Below are 21,352 nucleotides of genomic sequence, written 5' to 3'. Positions count from 1 at the left end.
TGCTGGTCAAGGGTGTATTCGGGGGGGGGGGGTGATTTGGGGTACAATCACCCCCCCCCCCCCCCCGGGCCAAAAAATCCTTAGGTTAATATAATTTCCTACGATTTCTTGCATTGAATAACTGGAAAAAAATTAATGTTGTTTTATGTTTCTAGTGAGATAATTTCCTACAAACTTCAAAATTCATTGAAAATCACATTAATATCTCCATAGGTACCTAGTTGCATAATCAATGTACTAATTATTTTTTTTCTTGAATTATGAATTTCCAATTCTTTTGTTTGCTTTCCTTTTTTGAAATTGAAATGTCTGGAAGCATAGTTTTCGTTATTATACGGGAGAAAAAGTGCTCCTTTCGCTCCAGCTTACTGATCATTATTGGAATTGAATAGGTACTGGGATTTTTCTCCCTCATAACGAAAAATATGTTATCCAACTCAGGAGTAAAAATGATTTTTGACAATTTTGAATTATTTTCCTCACGACAGGGCAGTAAACCTTGAAAATTGTCAAAAATCATTATCGCTCCCTAGTTGAACAAACTATATTAATTCAAGTCTGAGGACGTGAAGAGTGTCAAGTTAAATCCAGAAAAATCAATTTTACAATCAGAAATGTAGTATTTTTTACTCTTTGGATTGACAAATTTCCAAAATTTTGCCCTTGCTTCGCTCGTGCTTGTCTGAATTTTATTATAAATAGGTATACACAATTTACTCGATAAATTTAAAAACCCTCACTCTGATCAACACGTTTTTCAAGCTGAAATTCACCATGAAAATGTCTGAAATGTGCCTACTACTGAAATTTTTATACATATGAGCCAGTTGGGAATTTTGTGATTTTTGTCCCCTACTTATGAGTCATTCATCGCCCCCCAGGAGGAAATCCTGGATACGGGCTTGATGCAGGGTATATATATTTTTAGCTTCTTTTTATAAACAATATTTTTAAGATAAAGTAAAAGCCCCTCTAAAAATTGGTACCCATTTTCTCCCTCATCAGTCGAAAAATTTGCATCTAACCGCTCTTCCTCTCAAAAACCATTGCCATAGGCTGCATTGGCTCTCAACAGCCCTTTGTATTCATTGTTTGAAATCGACTGAAAAATTGAGTTGACAAATTTCCAAAGACTATTTGCTCAAGTTTTTATTGAAAACATTTAATGCTTGTATTTTTGAGCACCACCGCATTGTTTTTCACTAGAAACTATGGTGATGAAAATTTGCTGTAGGTATAAATTCCTGTTCAAAATTTATTTTTTCAAGTTGCTGCTATAATAATATGTGTGTAAGTGGGTAATTCTCAGAAAAAGGGTCGATTTTGATATGCATAATTTTGAAAAACGAAAATCATTTTTTTGGAAAATTTCAAGTGGGAATCATTTGTATATGTGTCCCAGATCCCTTTTCTAGTGTTGGCCTCAATTCAATCCCCCCCACTGTGGACCCCGGCCCCCCTAAAACGGCGATAATTAGAATTCGACCCTCATCGATGTGTAATATGTCGATTGACATGTTTTCAAGGTCGTAGAATTCGAATCTGGAGTTATTTTTTTTGTAGAGGTGGAGGGTGAGGCGTGGGGAGGGGGAAAATGTCAAATTTTGCTTATATTATCGTGTAATATGTCGATTTATGTTTTTCAGGCCGCAGAGTTCGAATCTGGACTTATTTTTTTGGTAGGGGTAGAGGTGAAGTGTGGGGAGGGAGAAAATGTAAAATTTTGCTTGTATTATCGTGTAATATGCCGACTAGCGCGATAAAAGTACAGCTGTCTGAAATTTGGCCAAGTCGAAGGACAAATGGGCGCTGGACAAGTCGAAGGACAATCTCAACGTTTTTTCGTTTCTAGCGTTACCTACTGGACATTATTCGATTTTTAACACGTAATGAATGTGTACTTATCATGTAGAATAACTTCCCTTTCTCAATTATCGTTTTTGGCGGGTTCATCAGGGTAAATAAAAAGGCAAGCCGAAGGACACCGATTTTGCGAAATATCATATTTTCAGAGACAAGTACGATCAGAACGAGCTATTGCGTAGGTTTTGAAAAAAACATTGCGGGGTAACATTTTTATGAGGACAGTGAACCAGTGCAGCCACTCGCCAGAAAAAAATGTTGGATTGGGAAGCTACCAAAAATAATTGAAAATTGCTCGAAAATTTGCGCAAAAAGTGTGTGACAGTTTTCAAATGTGAATTGTGAGCTTCCTATAGACTTATTGCAATTGCAATTTGCACAATAAGAGACCTTCATGTTCTATGATAATGAGAATGTGTCAATTTTTCCAAAAAAAAAATGAAGTTCATGACACTTTATAACATTCATTTTCAAAAACATGATGTGTGACAGCCAAGTCGAAGGACATTTGGGGTATAAAATCAAATGTACACCAATGAAAGGAGGGTCTAAAAACCTCAATACCATGTGTGAAATGTGTGCGGGGTCATTCTTGAATGGACCAAAAAAAAAAAAAAAAAAAATTCATGCTAAAACCGTTGAGAAATTTGCCATGTACACGAATTTTACCTTTTTCTGAGAATTACCCAAGTATTTGTGTATTCAATTTTTTACCCGTTTTTGTTTTGTTTTCTTCCATAGAAAACCTATATTGAGGAGGGAGGATCAATAATTTATTCAATTTTTTGTGATTTTTTTCCTCAACACTTTGACATTAAAAGCAAAAGTCGCACAGATCAGCACAAATAAAAACGCAATAGGGTGCTTGAACTGAAATCTGAGTTGATATCCTTCAAGCATAAAAGATTTACAACAATCTTTTTTATGTTATTGGGTGTGTGAAATAAGTAATTTTTCTTCTTGGGATTTTTTCAAAAGTATAATATAATCATAGATACTACGAGTAGGTACTTCATATGTACTTAATTCATACCAGCATTTCTTATATTGGGTGTGTGAAATAAGTAATTTTTCTTTTAGGGATTTTATTTTTCCAACACCCTTGGGCTAAAAGCAAAAATTACATAGATATTAATGCTTCTGGTGTTGATTTTACGATCGTTCACGTTCACATTAATGCACCTATATTAACTGTAGCAAGTGTTTTTCGTACACTTTTATTCACAACTGTTCAAGTCAAGGACATGATTCAAATATTTCGCCAAAAATGAATAAAATTCATATCCTTTAAACAGTCGTCAGTGAGCTAAAATTCTGAAAATATAAAACTGGGCTTGAATAGTTAACTATTTTCTTACCCCCTCTTAATATTTTCACCATGGTGAAAATCAGAAGTGTTTGCAAACACTTCTGATGAAATATAACTACATATTATGTAGCTCATCTTATAGACCAACGTCTGTAGAATTTAGCAATGTACTCATTAATTCATTTTAATGGAAATTATAGCACCTCCAATCCTTAACATCAAAACACACTTTTTAAATTTTTAAAAAGGACGACTTTTTGCGTCACTTTTTGGAAGTTGCTGAAGTATGAACATTGAATGAAAAATGAAACTTTTCAAGAGCATCGTGTTCTAAAAGAAGCACAAAACATATTAATATTGTTTCCAAATTGATTCGTGCTTTTGGCGGCTTATTTTTCACAATTTGTGTGTGTGGGGGGAGGGGGGTAAAGATAAAAACTTGATTGAAATTTTAAAAAAAATTCCTACTCAATTACGTCATCACTTGAAGTCATACAAATTTTTATACCTACTCAGTTTCTTTCTGTACCTGCACGTGACGTTTCATGAGATAGAGTAGGTAGAGGTATACCTATTTCTGATCAGCTCACGTACGTATGCTGATTTTAGGATGTCACCCAAAGCTCTCAGCCATCAACAGTTGCTCCACCAAACAACCTTCCTGAATTTGTAACTTTTCGTAGGTACATCGTCTTTCCCACTGAACCCAGACGACAGGTAAGAATGAAAATTTTGGAAATTCATATCCTAAAATACTTATTATTATCAAATACACTTCTGGCAAAATACAGTACGATTACCTGTACACACAGATGACGTAAGTAGTCATTATCGCGCATAATAACAAATAGCTGTTCGCCTAGTAGTTAATTTATTTTCGTTTGTGTCTTTTGTTTCTTGTCTCAGTTTTCTAATTCGGTTTGCTAGAATCCGCGTCCAAAAAGAGATTGGGGCTTGCCAAGACGGACAGCCGCCTTCTCTGATTAATTTCTCACAATTAGTCATCGAATTCCGAAATGAAGAGAAGGTTATATCTGGACCGTGTGACCTCGCCGCCTTCCTACTTGATTAATATTTTCTTCATTACTTTCGTTATGTTTTCCTCATTTGTTTTCCCCTCGTGGCATTTTTTTTCTTCTCAACTCAACTCAAGATACGTCGAGCAACGTGCTATAAAGTATAAGAAAAAAAAACAACTGGGAAAAAAGTCCCGATTCGTAGAGGTTGGAAATTTTTCTAACAGGGTGTGAGGGATGCGGCGTTTGTACGAGTAGTAGGTAGGTATGTGCAAAGTTGAGTTGTTAAAATGATAACGATATTTTCGTAAGAGTTTTTCACCTCTTTCTCGCACATCTCAGCGTGCTTTGTGTCTGCGTATATCTTACTCGTATAAACTTCGTGCTTATGGTGCAAGTATACGTATTACGAGTGCCTCTATATCTGCTGCATTACATACATACGTACACGCTCTACGGTATCAACTTCTCTTTGCGAAAAAATAATAATTTATGTCGTTAGAGTTTAAGTATGATTTTTACATGAAATATACATTAGAATGAGAATGAAACCGCGGCTGTACTTTTATAACATAGTTAACAATTTATTTAGCCTCGCGTATGTACATATAGACAAGTTTTTGGCACGTTTGTAATCCTCGTGTAATTTCTTATGTAAAACGTAATGCTCTGTTGACATAATCAATATTTCATGAAAATGTGAATTCAGTTATTCGATCGTATATGCATATAAGTAACTAATAGTCGAATCACGAGCTAATAGGCGAAGGTGTGTGCGTGTGCTAGAGAGCAAAATGAGCACTAGATCTTGCCTTTTCAACGTCTTTTTCTCGAAACTATAAATAAACTTAAACGTTTCTAAGTGGTGTTTCGATTAACGCGTACAAGTTTTTGTTTATTACCACGATGAGAGTGTTTAAACGGTAACAAAACGCGGAAACGGGTCAAAGCCAAAAATTTAATTAATTTAAAGTATTATAGCCTAATACTCTAAACTACATAACGCCATGTCGTGAATCATTTCGAATTTTCGACAATTGTTATTCCTTTTTCTTTGTATGTAGAATGAAAAACCGAACCATGGACTGAAAATTTATCGAAATTGTGGTATACTTGATGACTTAATTCTGATTCTTTTATGGTGAATTTACATTATAATTATTATTTTATGTAGTTCAAAATTTGATGGAGGAAGGAAAGTGCAAGTAAACATTACAAATGCACAAATTGCCCAATCCCAAAACAAAATATATTTAGGTACTTACGTCTAGTTTTTCAAGCTGTGAACTGTGAAGAAAAAAGAAAAAACTTTTATGATGTCAACTTCAAGTCTAACTTGCGATTTCAAACCAATTCCAAGGCGTAGGAGGACTCTCTACCTACTATTTACCTAGTGATATCGCAATTTTCGCTCAGGAAACTGATAAAAATTTTGTAAATCTGAAGTTTCTTTGATGTAAAAATTCGACACCAGAATTTTAATGCTGTACGAAGTGTATTATATACTTAAAAATACCTAAATGATAGGAAAATGTAGGTAAGGTATCATTTCTCTACGTTTTTGAAAGATTTAAAGTACCTGGGTATTTTAAAATATTACTTCTTCAATTTTTATGCGAATTTCTGTTCTTTAATCATTAATATGTTCACTGTTGAAGTAAGTATCACAGAATTTGTTTGTATTCTGCTGTTGGAATTTCTATTCATTAAAAGTATGCTAAAACAGGACAAAAGCAAGACCTTCTGGCAGTACATTTTTTCAAATGTTCAATTGGAGGGAGGGAGAGAAGGGTTTAAATTTATTCAAGTCGAAAATTTTTGGAATTAAGTGAATCAACATGATTCCATTTTTGAGAAGAAATAGAAAAAAATCAAAGAAAAATGAAAATTCTGAAAGAATGAGAAAATGAGCAGGATATTATTAAAAATGTTGAGAAAACAATGAAACTTTTTTTTTTGGCAATTTCAGCAAAAAACAGAACTTTTTTGATCATGTACATAGATTGAAATTATGGCTTTTTGAAAATTTCAGCAGAAAATGAGACTTTCTGATAAAATTTGGCATGAAACAAGACTTTTTGGACAATTTTTATGAAGAAATAGGACTTATTCGCCAATTTTGAAGAAACCAGAAATTTTCAGACATTTAGACTAACTTTCTGACAGTTTATGCAAAAAAGGGACTTTCCAACAATTTTTATAGAAAATACGAGTTTTTCCGGCAATCTTGGTACAAAACAATTTTATGGCAATTTTGGCAGAAGAGAATGTTTATGACAGAATTATACCTGTTTTAGAATTACATAAATCTATTCAAGAAATTAATAATAAAATTTCTTAGTCAAAAACTTGGATAAAATTATCAATGGAAACAGAAGGATCTGATATTAAAATTCCGTGTATGTATTTATGATCCAAATGAATTTCAGAGAAATTAGGAATACCTAGTAGAGGTTAGGAAGTTAGGTACGTATTATAAGCATCTAGTGTGGCTGATCAAACAACTGTAATGAGAAGGGATCAGCTAATACCCGGGCTAACAGAACAACGTCAGGAAAATTCCACCCAGGAAAAAGAGTTTGTCAAGATTGCATAATGCATAGTTTTCTTTTCTATTCAACATCTACAGAGAATACATCATCTGGGAATAATATGTTTCGTTATTTGTGTGTGGTGATGGAGGAGGGGGCCCATTTCAAGTATTTTTAACGCCATTTCAAATTTTCAGGTTCAAAATAGAATGCATTTCTTTGATTTCTATAGTGACTAAAATTTTGAAGCCCATTATGTGTTATACCTCCAGTTTGAGCACAAAGTATTGCTCGAGTAATTTTTTGTGGTAAATTAAGTGAATTTGTTACGATGATTGAGAATAATTTTTGTAGTGTCAATTTAAAATGATTTTTTTTAGGTGATTTAGAATTAAGTAATACATTTGTGGCAACTTTAACAAAAATCAGAAAATTTTGACCATTTAAACAAGAAATGTGACTCGAATAGCATTAGAACTTTTTGTCGACGTTAGGCAAACATTAAACTTTCTGATAATTTTGATAGAAAACATGATCTTTTCCAGCAATTCTGATGGAAAACTTTTTTTTGTCAATTTTGGCAGAAAAAAGGATTTTTATGCACTTTGTCAAAAAATAGGACCTCTTTTTGGAAATTTTTGTGGAACAGAAAATGTTTAGGACTTTTTATAAGCAATAAAACAGCAATTTTCAGACAGTTTATGAAAAACTGGTTTGTACGTGCAGTTAGCAAAAAAACAGAAATATTTGATCAATTTTGGCAAAATCAAGAATTTTGACGATTTGGCTAAAACGGGATTTTTTAACCATTTTCACAGAAAAAACAAAACATTTTTGGCAACTTTAATAAAGGAAGAAACACTAGTTGAATAGAATTAGGACTTTCCGTCAATTCTGCGAGAAAATCAGATTTTCAGACAAATTTGGCAAGAAAGGGACATGCTGACAATTTTGATGGAAAACAAAATTTCCAGAATTTATAATGATCTCTTTTTGAAATTTTTTTTTGGAGATTTTGGTGAAGAAACAAAAGGACCTTTTAGGCAATAAAAACTTTACTTTTCAGACAGCTAATGCAAAAAACAGTCTTTTTTGGATGGTTTGGCAGAAAAGCAGAAATTTCAAAAGTAATTTTGGCTCACAATTTTAGTCAAAAATGGGACTTCCTGATAATTTTTACCAAGAACCAATAGATTTCAAGTTCCAATTTCTATAAAAATTAGAACTTTTAACAATTTTAGTAAGAAATTTTTTAATTTTTCAATTTTTATTATTTATTAAGAGCCATTTAGTGCAACTGAGGCTAGGTGCTCTATATTAAGACAAACTTATGATTAAGGTTTATACATAATTATTTTAGAAATAAAGTCACAATCAATACAGTGAGATGGGCTATCTGGGTTTTGAATGTTTAATTTAAAATTTTTTATCTAGTTTTGTGGAGTATAGAATGGTGTATTTTGATGTTATTTTCTTCTACTTGTTGAAGAAAAGATTGGAATTCTACAGATAGTGAATGCATAGGAATTATACCTACTCGTATATTGCAACTTCAAGTTGAAGTCTGGGTTTGATTTTATGTTCAAGCATGTTTATGTACATAGAAATGTATTGTCTACATATGCCAAGTAGATATTCAGAAGCATCATTAAAAAGGCTTACTGTGGAGGTAGTACTCGTAGAAATGTGACTTAGGTGAATAGAAATTTAAAGTTTTGTAGATTTTGGGTAAAAAATCAGATTTTCTGAAGTTTGAGGGTGGGGAGAAAAAATGTGTTTCTTTTTTCGCCCAGTTGAAATAAAAAGTTTATGTTTTCCGGAATGTATTTCTTCAGAGACTTTTTTGATTATTTTTCGCCAATCTATTACGTTTTAAAAATTTTGAGCTTCCTGACCAATTTCAATAAGAAGGAAAAAAAATGTTAAATCAAATAAGACAAGTCATTCCATATTAGATGCCAGTGCACAAAAGAACTATTTCATCCAGGATAAGAAAACTCCTCCGATTAATTTTTTAGTTCTGTACCTAAATCTATTTACAAACCATCTTGTGTAGAAAAACGTCCTATAAACTTGCAATAACTTTCAAGCACTCTACTATTGAATCGTGAAGGGTAAGAGATTGCAAGGGGAAAAAGCCAAAGCCTAAACCTAAAAGTTGTATCACGACTCACGAGTGTACCCGAAACAGAATAAATTATCGGCTTCGATTGATAAATAACTGCGCTGCAGCGAACGTGCTCAACGATGTGTAACTGCTATTCGAAACAAATCTGAGTGAAAATTTTTTCTCCCCGGTACCTCAAAGGTAGAAAAAAATTGTATATTCACGTCGCGCTTCGAAGTAAATAATTACTTAATCAATCTTAAGCACGAAAATTAATTAATACCGAGCGGCGGAGTATTTTCTTAAAGACTTCATAACGCGTTGTTGAGAATGAGTACGCGGCTTCGGATGTTTTTCGAAGGGGGTGAAGGGGGTGCGAGATGGCTGTGTATGCCTGCGGCGGAGCGTATTACTACAAAACGTGGAAAATTAGAAGGGGATCGAGCCCCCTTACGGATTTCGATTTATCCGCATGACTAATGGCGAGTTCGGATGACTGATTACTACATATTTGTCTTTGTCTTGCACACTCCAAAGTGTATAGCTCGTCTTGTACCCGCCTTCCTGCCTCAGTCTGCCGCATGCGTCGCAACGCGCCTTTTTCAGAAACTTCCAAATCATCGTATACGATAAGTTTCTTATTTGCTGCTGTGTTGTTCCTTTCCTTTCCTTCGACGTCGTCGTCGTCGTCGTCGACGTGCATTTTTTTCCTATCGTATTTTGGCGCCCCTGCTCTTCTGGCCCTCGATGTCTGCTTTCGTATATATAAGAGTTTTACCGACGAATTAAATTTAATTTAAACTTCATCGTGTGGCGTGTTTTGGTATATTCGTGAAAGAAAATTCCACGTTTTTGTTTTTCTTCCCTCTGAAGGGGTACAGCGGTACAGAAGCGTCGAATGTTGGAAATTTTGCTATTTATAAGGCGTGGCATAGATTACTGTTCTACCTTGTCATACAGTGTGACCCTAAAGTTCTAAATAATTAATAACTTTTGAACCAGTAGTAATGGCGAGATAAACAACTTGACTACTTTGGACTTTGTCAGGATTTACACAATTATTTTTCAATTATGTATAAACCCTCACTTCATACTTGAAATTCAAATTTTACAAGGGCACTCCATTTCACTACAAAAATACCTACCTACTTACAGCAGTTATCGAAAGATGCAATTTTGTGTAAAATTTTATTATAGGTATCTTTGAAAATTTTTTACCTTTTTTAGCCAAATATTTTTAAAAAATGGGGCTATTTGCGGTAGGCCAGACGTTTATATAAATTTATAAGTTTCAGCGTCACATTTTATGATCTGGAACCTGTTCATTTTGATCAAATAAGCTCAAACTTGGGAAATAGGGTTTTCTCGTAAGATATATTTGATCCCTGGAGTTGGGAGGGTCAAAGTTGAAAATAACAAGACAGGTCATTTTTTTGGAGAAGCATAATTTGGCCCCAAATTGATAAAAAAAGGTCCAAATTCACACCATTGGTGAGTACCGCCATTGTAAACAACATATCTAAATTTCAGATTCCTAGGTCACCCCCACCCCATTAAAGATAGAAAAACCTGCTTTTGACCCTATTTTACTTGATTTTTGACCCCACCCCACTCACAAAATTGACCTAAGGAGCCCCAATGTCCAGCATACAATGGGATGGTGCCATTTGAGTGCCTTTTGTAGGTTTGAACCTTCCAACCCTATTTGACCCCTTTCTAGGGTCAAAAAAATTTTTCGCGGAGGGACTTTTCAAACTTGTTGCGTAGAATGGCAATTATCTGCAGTAAAATTTTTTGAAATCTAAAGGCTGAAAAAATTATTGCATAGCATCTGCAGCATTGCGCACCATTATTTTTTTTTGTATTTTTTTGGTGGTTGGGGTGGTCAACTTCGGGGCTTTCTCTTTAATTTCAATGAATTATTTAATTGCTTTTTAACCCTCATATTTTTCAATTCTTACAGGGGAATCACTTGAAATGAATCTCCATGAATTGAACTATAAATCAAACCAGTCAAAAAAAGCATACGTAACCTAAAACCTGAAAAACCAATTTAATTAGGTAAGTTCTTTTTTCAATTTTAGTCGAATTTTTGAACATGAACAAATCAATGTGAATATTAATTACTTCATTTTAACCATCCAACTCGAAATCAGCCACTTCAGGGTCATTTTGAAGTCTTCAGCGAGTTTTCAATTTTTCCCAAAAATTTCAAACTGCTGAGGAGGAAAAGTAAAGTTTTGATTTCTCATCATAATATTAACAAGGAAACCTTTTTGGTAAATTTTTGAAAATGGCGAAAATAGCCTATTGGATAAGGATAACTATGCATTAATTTTCTTTAGGTACAATAAAAATAAATGCAGAGATGAAAATCTGAAACTTTGTTTGTGCACTGCAGTTTACCCCATTCCCCTCGAATTAAATTGCCACCATTTTAAAGCCGATCTGAAGCTTCCAGCAAAATTTGATTCGTTTCGAGTAATTTTTAAATCGTTCTAGAAGGCTTTTGTAATCAACTTCGGCGACTGAAAATTAACTCCTATCATATGATCGACATTCCGAGTCGATAAAAGTAGGCGAATTGAAAAGTGTATTTTTACAATAAAATAAAAAATCTCAAATTTAAAAAGAAAAAACTGAAATCTTCAATTTTTGATACAAATTTCTTAAAACTTCTACACCTTCCTCCATCCCCAAAGTCGATCTCTCAAATCAATTTCCACTAGTATCAGACCGATCTGAAGCCTACAGCAATTTCAAATTGCTCCAGAAGGTGCTGTAATCAACATCGGTTTCAGTAGCTCATGATTTAATCCTGTTATAAGTTTTGAAAGAAATATTTTTTCAAGAGTTGAAAATCTCAAATTTTGAAAAAATTTCGAAGTCATCAATTCCTGCAAAAAAAATTCTCAAAACTTCTTTTACAGTCCAAAGTCAACCCCATCATCATTTTACAATATTTTAGAATTTTTAAAATTCGGAATTTTCCAATTTGTAAAAAAATACATAATATTTCAATAACACGTAACCTCAGATTTGGGATTCACCTGGCCTATTTGATTCGGAACGTTCAACTTATTAACCACCGCATTAAATTTTCAGCTGCTCAAATTGATTACAATATCTTCAAAAACCAGTTGAAATTGCTAGAGAAAAGTCAACATCTGCAACATCTGTCGGAGGTTCCAGATTTGTCCAAAAATTTTGGCACACGATTCAGGGGTCGACTTTTGAGGGGTAGAAGGAGTTTTCAGAGAAATATTGCTGTCGTTTCAAGATCAATTTTTTTTTTTTTGGTTTTCAGCAATTTTAATGCAAAGTTTAGATGTTTTCAAGATGCCAAAGGTATAGAGTAATTTTTGCAAAATTAAACTTTGTTTTGGAGATATTTCATCAGGTTTTTGCAATTTCAATCGATTTTTATTTGTTGTTATTTCAGATATTTTATGCAATATTTTGTTTCAAGTTTACAATGTTTTGTAGCTTTTGACCATTTTCCACTGTTTTCGTGACATTTCAACAATTAATTTTGTTGCAATTTTCTAGTACGACTGTTGATTATGTTGATGCAGCGAGAGTTTTCGAGAGAGGAGCTCAAATAAATGAAATGACAAAGATAGACATAGACATTTATTTTGAAAGTGCTTACAATTAACACAATAATATTTTGGTTTTATAAAGCACTTATAGGTATACCTACTATTTATTTAAAAAAATTGAATTAGATGCAGTAATTTATTGTTTTTGATTACTTTAATAATATTATTAAAATTTAATTTATTATATAGGAATTTGTTTAAATCATCTTTGAGATTTTGGATGTTTATTATTACCATGTTTTCCATCCATAGGCTACAAAAAAGATAATACTTAATACAATCTATTGAGCAATGACGTGAACTTCAATGTAAGTACATACTTTAATTTTTTCATTTTTTTGACATTTTTTCTCATTTATTTTTTTAAAAAGTTTTTATTTTTTCATGAAACAAATTGTGATTCAAAAAGCATCATTTGACTGATTTTTTCAAAAATTTTACCCCTCAAAATAAAAGAGTAAGTATGCAATACTTACGTTGAACATGCGAAATGAAATGTTGCACTTTTATGTGATTCTAATAGGTTCTAAAGATTGATAATTTCACAGGGAATGTGTTCCTTTGGGAGGCAAGGGAGGGGTGTTTTTTTTTGAATGCAGATTTCGATACACGTTCGTGTTAAAATTTTCATTTTTTAAACTTATATACTGTTATTTTATTTATTCTGATAAATCAGAGAGATTATGTGTAAAAAACATCATCAATTCGAAATTTATTAAAACTCTTTAGTATTTTTTGGTCATACTGTATCGATGTAAAATTCTAATGACGAATTTGTAATTAGCCTTTGCGCAACTTTACTGTAACCAGTAATTTACTTACCATGTTTTATGTGTACAAAGTTTTGGTTTTTTTTTTTTTTGAAAGGAAACTAAGTAACGAAAAAAGAACCATGCACAAAATATAAAATCAGCTCACATGGTATAGGAACTTGCACTCACACCCGTCAAAATCCCACCATCACGTTACAGGTACCATAGGTAACGTTAAGATCGCGTGTTAAATACTTGTGTGTACTGTGTACTGTGTATATGCGGTAAAACTAAAAATATGCTTTCTTTAGTACACACGAATGATGGATTACGGTCGAAGCATGCTACACGCAGTAAAGAAGTTACCCGGTTATTTCTTAATGGCGTTTTAAACATTTATTAAAAACCCATCAACGATGTTCCCCTCACAAAATGATAGATATCATCGGTGTGCTGCACAAATGACTGGCCGAGGAGGAGCCTTTTACGACTGGTTTCGTTCTAATTCCAAATACACTGTAGAAGAACAATTATACGTATTCGTCGTGGACCGAGTTAATTAATGCTCCTGATGTAACGTCCACGTTTGTCTGCGGTATATTTTGAAAAAAAAAAAAAATATCTACCGAGTATGCTTTTTTTGATAGATATAGAAGTGGCAGTAGGCGTTACTTTATTTTTTACCTAATTTCTAATTTTTATTCGATGTATATTTTGTTTCGTTATAGAAAAGGATGATGGCCGGATGAGGCGAGTACATCGACGAAATTAAAAAAAAAATGATAATCCTTACACGCTCCATTTCGATTATTAAATATAACAAATGACCAAGATGACGCTATACCCGAAAAATTTCCTCGACTTTATTTATGTTTACAAAAAAAAAAAACTAAGCATTTTTTAAATGGACAATAAACGTTGTGTTAAACATCCATTATTGTAAATGAGAAAGTAATTATAGTAATTGTTTATTTCACGGTTTATGAAACCTAATGTCCGCGCTACCTGGCCAATATTTAGTTGGTACTGAAAATCGCATGCATGTGACTCTCGGCTCACAATGTTGATTCTTCGTATCATTAAAATCGTATTAGAATTCTTTTTTCATGTATGTTAATATAGTAATTATTTCGAGATGCAAACCAGAACGAATTATTAACTCCTATAGACTATTAATAATGATCCATTTTACCTAGAAGTATCTACTCGGATACTTTGTACCATAGATAGTACGTACTTATATTATTTTGTGCAGCTCGCGTATTTGTAGGTAATTTTGTTTGTTTTGTTTTTATTTCTTTCGTACTTATCCACCCACTGTAGCTGCATGGGCATGTGAATTGTATAATGATTAGGTTGTAATAGCGAGATAATGTTATAATTTTTTTCTCGAGTACCGGTACCTAGCTGGTACTTGCCTAAATTGAAATCTACCTGAGAACTGAGTGGAATTTTTCCAAAAATTACAAGTTCATTTGTAAGCGAAGGTCTGATAGAAGACGATTTTTCTGGTTTTATTAAACTTTAGTAAAAGTACCTAGGCACTTACTTGAATTTCAGGCTGAAAAATGATCACGAGGTTTCCTTTTAAAGCCAGAAATTTAAGTGCATTTTTGATATTTGGATTTAAAAAAATCAGTAGGTATTGCTTAAAATGTCGAATAGGTATTTGTAGTTCAATATTATACATACACCTCATGAGTTAAGCGGTAAGCCATTATTATCACTTTTCTACAATTTCAGCCAGGTAGTGAAATTAAAATTAAAACCTAAATCTTTTTAGTGTTGAATACTTTAATTTATATTGTATTTATCTATAGCTGTGAGTATGCATAACTTTTCCGAAACAAGAGCTCTAGTGGAAAAATTAATTTACCTATACGGTGCTATTTTTCAAGGTTTTGAGAAGATTTTCGCAAAAGTAAAATTGTACAGGCCTGGGAAAAATTTGCATTTTTAATATAGGTAGATGCAAATTTCTTATCAACGGATCAACTTTCACGAGAAATTTTCCAGAGAAAAAATTTATAAAATAGACGTCTTATGTAGGTATGTACATACACTTTTTTTCTCAGCTGCAAAAGCGTTGACATATAGGATAGGATTTAGAAAGGATACCTATATATACCTACTAAATTTGAATAAATTATGAATTGACTTCAGAGTATCAAAATTGAAATGTTATGCTGGGATGTTCACAGGGATGACCTGGCCTGTGATGTTGACTGGCTATCGGTAGGGGCCTCGGAGGGGGGGGGGGTTATGTTTAAACCAAAACTATTCTATCTCACTTTCTCTAGACTTGAATTTTCGCAAGATTTTGCTCTCGCGTCGCTCGGGCCTGTTTACTTTTCTTTTAATTCAACTTTGAAATTTTCAATCACTTAACATTCAAATTCTAAAATTATGGTGACAAAAAAATATGTTTTTTGGGTCGTAGAATTCAATTATGGCAATATTTTTCACATTGGAGGAAAATACGGTCAAAAAACATATATTTTGATGTATCACAAGGCCATATTTTCTGAATTCATTAATACTCTCCTCGAGCCCCACCCCCCAAAACGTGAAAATTTTGAAAAATTTCGGTGCCTAAAAATCAACTTAGCCATAGAGCATTCCGTTAAACTGCACCAATTTTAGCCATCAGTTTTCTCAGCTGAAAGTTCAGAAAAATTTTGAACTTTCGAGCTTTCACTGAGCTTTAAAGTAGCAGCTGCGGATCGGCAGACCAAGTGCTTTCAAAATAGGGGTATGTATGTATGTATACTAACTTTTGAGACCATCCCCAGCTTTCAGTTATTTCGTCCCAATCGCAGTGGTATAGCTCTTGGACTATAAGTGAGACCAGAATTAAATTTCAAAACTGTTTTAGAAAATTTATTTGACAAAAAAATGAATTTTCCGTTTTGGCTGCTTAAATTATTACAAAAGCTATCCCATGGATCTCCATACTCTGGGTTAAAAAATTATCTAAATTGACGATTGAGTGACAGAGAGGTTGGAATTCGTTAATTTCAGTTTTAAGATATTGAGCTTTGTTGGAGCCTTTTTTAACGGTTTTTTTTTTTTTTCTTAAGGGTAGGTACCAGAGTCCTGCACGGTATAGTTAATAGTTAAACTAGTTGAATCGGCAACGCTAACTACGGTTAACTATAGAGGTGACTCATCGCAGGCAATAGTCAACCTGTCTAACGATGCGTTGTTATACTTGACGCGCAGATAACTAACTTAATCGTCGGACGGTTATTCAGATAACTATTCAACTAGTTGGAATAACTATTCCAACTAGTTGAATTATCCCCACCTATAGCATATTTATCCGAAATCTTATCGGAAATAGGTATGCTCGTCACCCCTTGCCTATGTACTCCTAACACAACGAGAAATAGTTGGATCAACTAGCTAGTTAACTATACCGTACAAAGTAACTGGAGTTGGGAGTAGTTGGTAACTATTTGATGCGCGCGCTGTCAATAGTTATCTAGTTGACAACTCATAGTTTAGATTATTCGAATACTCCCACAGATAACTAGTTGAATCAACTATACCGTGCAGGACTCTGGTAGGTACCTCTACCTAGTTTTGAAAATACTCAGGAGGCTTCAGAGTAGATCAAAACAGCTGCTAATTGAAGCAGCTCAGGTCGTAAATTGTAGTGAGATCTGAATTCTATCTCGAATTTAATCAAATTAAAATTTTCTTCTCTCAAGAATTTTCTTTTTTTTAAAAAAGGACATTTTTAAAAAAAAAAAAGTTCTAAAAATTTACAACAATAAAATCCAATAAATGTTCAAATTTTCCGTTATGTATAGGTAATTATTCTTTTGATTTTTTTCATCTCTCCACTGTAAGTGAATACTTCCCTTAAGCATAGGTATATTTAATAGATTCCATACTCATAAAACATATATCACAATCTGATAGGATCGAATGATCAAAAACTGACTGTGTAGTTGTAATTTTAAATTAATATACTTACCCACGTACTTAATTACTTTATTACCTTAATTTTGTATTGTCTGTGCAGGAGCTCAATTGCGGAATCGGATCTAGAAAAAATAAAGCAGACGATACTGATTAGTGCTTACTTTTCAGAAATACAGGTAATGTGCCCGTAATATCCAAAATCTACTTAATAAATTGAAGTGGTATTTTCTTTGTAACGCAATCACTGCAAAACGGCTGGACGGAAAATTTTGAAAAAATACTCAAAATGTTCGGCGTGATGCGTAGATGGTTGTACTGGAATTTTTTTCGCGATTAGAGCCCTTAGAAAGCTGTAATTAAGCTTAAAAGTTTTGATGACGTCACGAATATCTGAGCTTTCATTTCGCTGCCGAATATTTCCGATTTGCTAAGCATTTTACAAAATCATCAAAGCTTCAATTTTTAACATAGGTACTTACTTAGAGAATAGGAGATCGAAGGTGAATCTATTCCTGAAGAAACTCGAAAAGTATGGGTGAGCTCATTGGCCAATCATATCTCTTCAACTTCAATTTTTTTATTTTTACTTAGTCAATTTGGAATTTTTACTCTTTGCATAAAAATCAGTTAAAAAAAACGGGAAATGTGATAAGTAGTATACCTATCCAAAATGGTTAGATTTTTTTTTGATTGTCAACTAAGTATTTTTACTCCTTGCATAAAACCAATTTCAATACAAGAAACTTGATAAAAATTGCCAAGTTGCCTTTATGTAGGTAAAATGCTAATCTTGCCCTAATCTCATGAATAGATGCACCACTATGCATGACAGAAAAGATGCAAGATTGAATTTGAACATTCTAATTTTGATAATTGAAAGAACAATGTTTTTGTTATGGGAAGAATTTGATTTTTTTGGCTTGAAAATAGAAATTTCAGTTCTAAAAAACGAAAGCAAAAAGACCCAAACAAAGTGAGGGTAAATGCTCTCAGAATTGTAAAAAAAAAATTTCTAAGTGAGAAATTTATTTATCTATTTTTTTAAATTTGAATAAATAATAGATTTGGGAAAAATTCGAGTTTTTGGATTGAAAATTTAAAAATTTGAGTGATTTTTTGTAGAAATTTCAGTTTTAAAAACCATAAGCTAAAAGACCCAATCAGGGCAAAAGCTCTCAAAATTTTGTATTTCGAGAAGTAAAAAAAAATTTTTTTTTCTGGTAAATAAATCCCTTTATTAAGACTAAAAATTCACAAAACTTAACGATTTCGTCGAGTCTGGCAAAACATTTTCAAGATTTAACAAATTTAGGGAGGGAGGTCTGATCAAAGTTTATCCCCCATAGTTTCGTGTATGTCGACCTTGAAGGATCAAAAATTAACTATGAGCTTCAAAACGAGTTGCAAGCACTTGCACTAGATTTCATAAGGTATTGAAATTAGTTTGCATATTGAATTTTAGCTTTCTAAATCCATTTGATGAAATTTTGTGGGAATTTCAAATTTCAAAAATCTGCTGAAGGATTTGAAAATTTTTTAAAAATCGATGGAGGCTACAAAATGACTTGCACCTACCGATTGGAAAGATGGGTAAACTTATAAGAAAAAGTTGATTGCGATGCTGCGATTTAACTACAACGATTCACTTTTGTTCTAAATACGATTCAGAGTCTGATTCTGAATCGGATTCAAAATTAATTCGCGATTCATTTCTGCGATTCAAATCGCACAATTTTTAATTTTGACTATAGGTGAAGTTGGAAGGTAGATTATGGTCCAATGGACTTTGGATTTTCAAAAATGCCATCCATTTGGGATTCGTCCAGGAGAAATGAACCTTACGATGAAATCACAAATTTTAAAATGTAGCCAAAAAATGACAAAAATGTCAAAAAATATCAATTTTTTATAATTTCTCAGTAACTAATATGATATTTTGCGAGATTTTCTTCCATTATTATATGTACTACATATCTTCATAAAAATTTGAAGGTTACTTCAATACGTACATTATCAAATTCTATTCCCTGCCCGAAGGGCAGGTAATTTTGCTTGTCTATAATATGTAGGTACCTAAGTACCTATACAATATGCCCATGCAATAAACCATATTACCTATAGGCTAAAACCTACCACACTACCACAACCCACGATCAAAACTACCTATCTATTTGCGTCTCTACGGCTATCAATGAACCTTATGGTATCCCATTCATTTGGTCAACACCCTTTTTGACATCTCGCGCTATATAATAAACTGCTTACAAGATACATACGTTGGTCGTCGCCAATCACTTCATTGGCGACGATCGATGGAACAAAACCAGCCGATGAAAAAAAAATATGTAAAAAAGCAACAAACACCCGCCAGCCATCGTGTAAACGATTCATACACGTAAACGGTGCTGCGGCGTGCACAGCGAACCATTGAAAAAACAAGACAGATTTTACTGTTAAAATTTGTCAGTGCGTTACAATTTATTAATGAGCGCGAATATTTTAAAACGTAGATAAGCCATATCATTCCGCAGCTCATAATTCGAAAAATCTTTTACCTATCAGATATCGCGTATATACGTGTAGACGTCTACATTTTGACAAATTATGATAAAACAGACCGCGTTGCTGTATTATAAATTCTCAAGACGAAGTTTCAGCGGCACTAACATTTGAATAATGACTTCCTCTGTGAAAAGAAATTTCGCTAAGTACTTATATACTATACCCGAGAGAAAGAGAAAAATACCAACTCGAAAACAGGTATGTGTCAGTGGTGCGATGGAGCGTTGTCGTTGATTTACTCATTAATCAAAAAAAAAAATTTGCAGAAAAAAATTAATTCAACAAGGGAATTTTTTTTTTCAAATTCGGCAAAAAATCTACTCTTTTTTCGTACCAATTTCTATGTTTGAGGCAAGAGGACGCACTCTGAGCTAGGTGATCCTACGATCAACAATCATAGACCATGGTACCTAGATCAACGATGTAATTAATCGCTGACGACGTGAGTAATGACTTACATCGAGGCATACGAGAGGAGTCTACAAGTATAAAACATCTCCATTCCAAACTCCAGGTATAGGTTTCGCGTTCACGACTCAATCTTTTGATTCCATATTGGAAATTCACTCGTTAACGAAAGATCTTATTTCAACGTAAAGGCAATGAAGAGGGAAAAAAAGCAGAGTGACAAATTTCTTAGCTTTTGGAATCACATACTTATAAACCCGACGATTGTAGACCGGTCGCGGTCGCTGTTTTTACCACTTAGTTGTATGTATAAGTATTATGGTAAAGATGGGGGTCGAGTTCTCGTTAGAAATAAGATACACTCGGCTCGATGATGGAAAATATTTTGTAACGATTATTCTCTGTCTACCACGCAACGAATTCGTTTTATCTTTATACTTGTTGTCTCTCTGGCTCTGGCATACAGAGAGGGAAATAAAATAAAATAATAAGCGATACTCTGCGTAGAGATATAGAGTCAAAGATGTTATGTCAACTTGTAAAATAAGCGAGAAATACAGAAAAAACAACAGCACCGTGATAAGGCAGTGGATTGAAATTTTTCTTATTTTCTGTGATTCAAATACGAGTATCGCCGCTGGTCGCATATTAAATATTATAACGTCGGTTCGCAGCTCGCGCTCTGGCGCTTATATATTAATTGGATCGGTGTTGAATGAGCACGAGGTTATTTCCATTCGTATATATCGCATGTTTTGTAATAATGAAGATGAATTTAATCGGTAGCTGTGTTGGATCTTTTGACGAAGTGTTGTTGTTGCCGTCTTTAAATGAGGCGATTTGTACTTTAAAAGACCCCGCTCGCCGATCATCTTTTTCCTCATTTATGATTGTTTTTTAATTCGGCGTCATTTTTCAAATCGTCGTGTACGAGGTGTCTATTTTTTTCATTTTTGGTGAATTTTGCGAGTTTTTCGACGTGGTTGAATATTTTGTTCTGTGGTTGATGGATCTTTATTAAAAAAATGTCCAGGCTCGCTATACCTGCATGGTTTTGTATGCGATGTATTTTCTTGTGCTTTTGTATGTTGAAACAAAATGTAATTCTTATTGGGAAATCTTTCGGTTGCTCAGACATCGATTCTGCTCTTTTTTTTCAGAAAGTGTAACTTTAGAAATAAATTTTTATTGCTTAATTGCAAAATTAAAGGTTCTATGGGAAGGGGGAGGGTCAGTTTTGAAATCAGTTGAGAAAACATCATTTTTTGGGAC

The 21,352-nt window shown here is 33.4% G+C and overlaps 1 protein-coding gene across 5 annotated transcripts in view; it reads right to left on the bottom strand.

The window, feature by feature from the left end:
- The window catches only part of LOC135843516 (homeobox protein Hox-A7-like), a 203,269-nt gene that overhangs the window by 33,806 nt on the left and 148,111 nt on the right, over positions 1 to 21,352 (bottom strand). For all 5 annotated transcript variants that reach the window (XR_010558330.1, XR_010558329.1, XR_010558331.1 and 2 more), the window contains one exon: positions 17,187 to 17,232. The gene's annotated coding sequence lies outside the window, so the exon portion shown is untranslated. The remainder of the gene's footprint in view (positions 1 to 17,186; positions 17,233 to 21,352) is intronic.

The sequence above is a fragment of the Planococcus citri genome, chromosome 4, assembly GCF_950023065.1.
Source record: "Planococcus citri chromosome 4, ihPlaCitr1.1, whole genome shotgun sequence".
In the NCBI taxonomy this organism is placed as follows: Eukaryota; Metazoa; Arthropoda; class Insecta; order Hemiptera; family Pseudococcidae; genus Planococcus; species Planococcus citri.
This window is presented reverse-complemented; position numbering and strand designations above follow the sequence as displayed.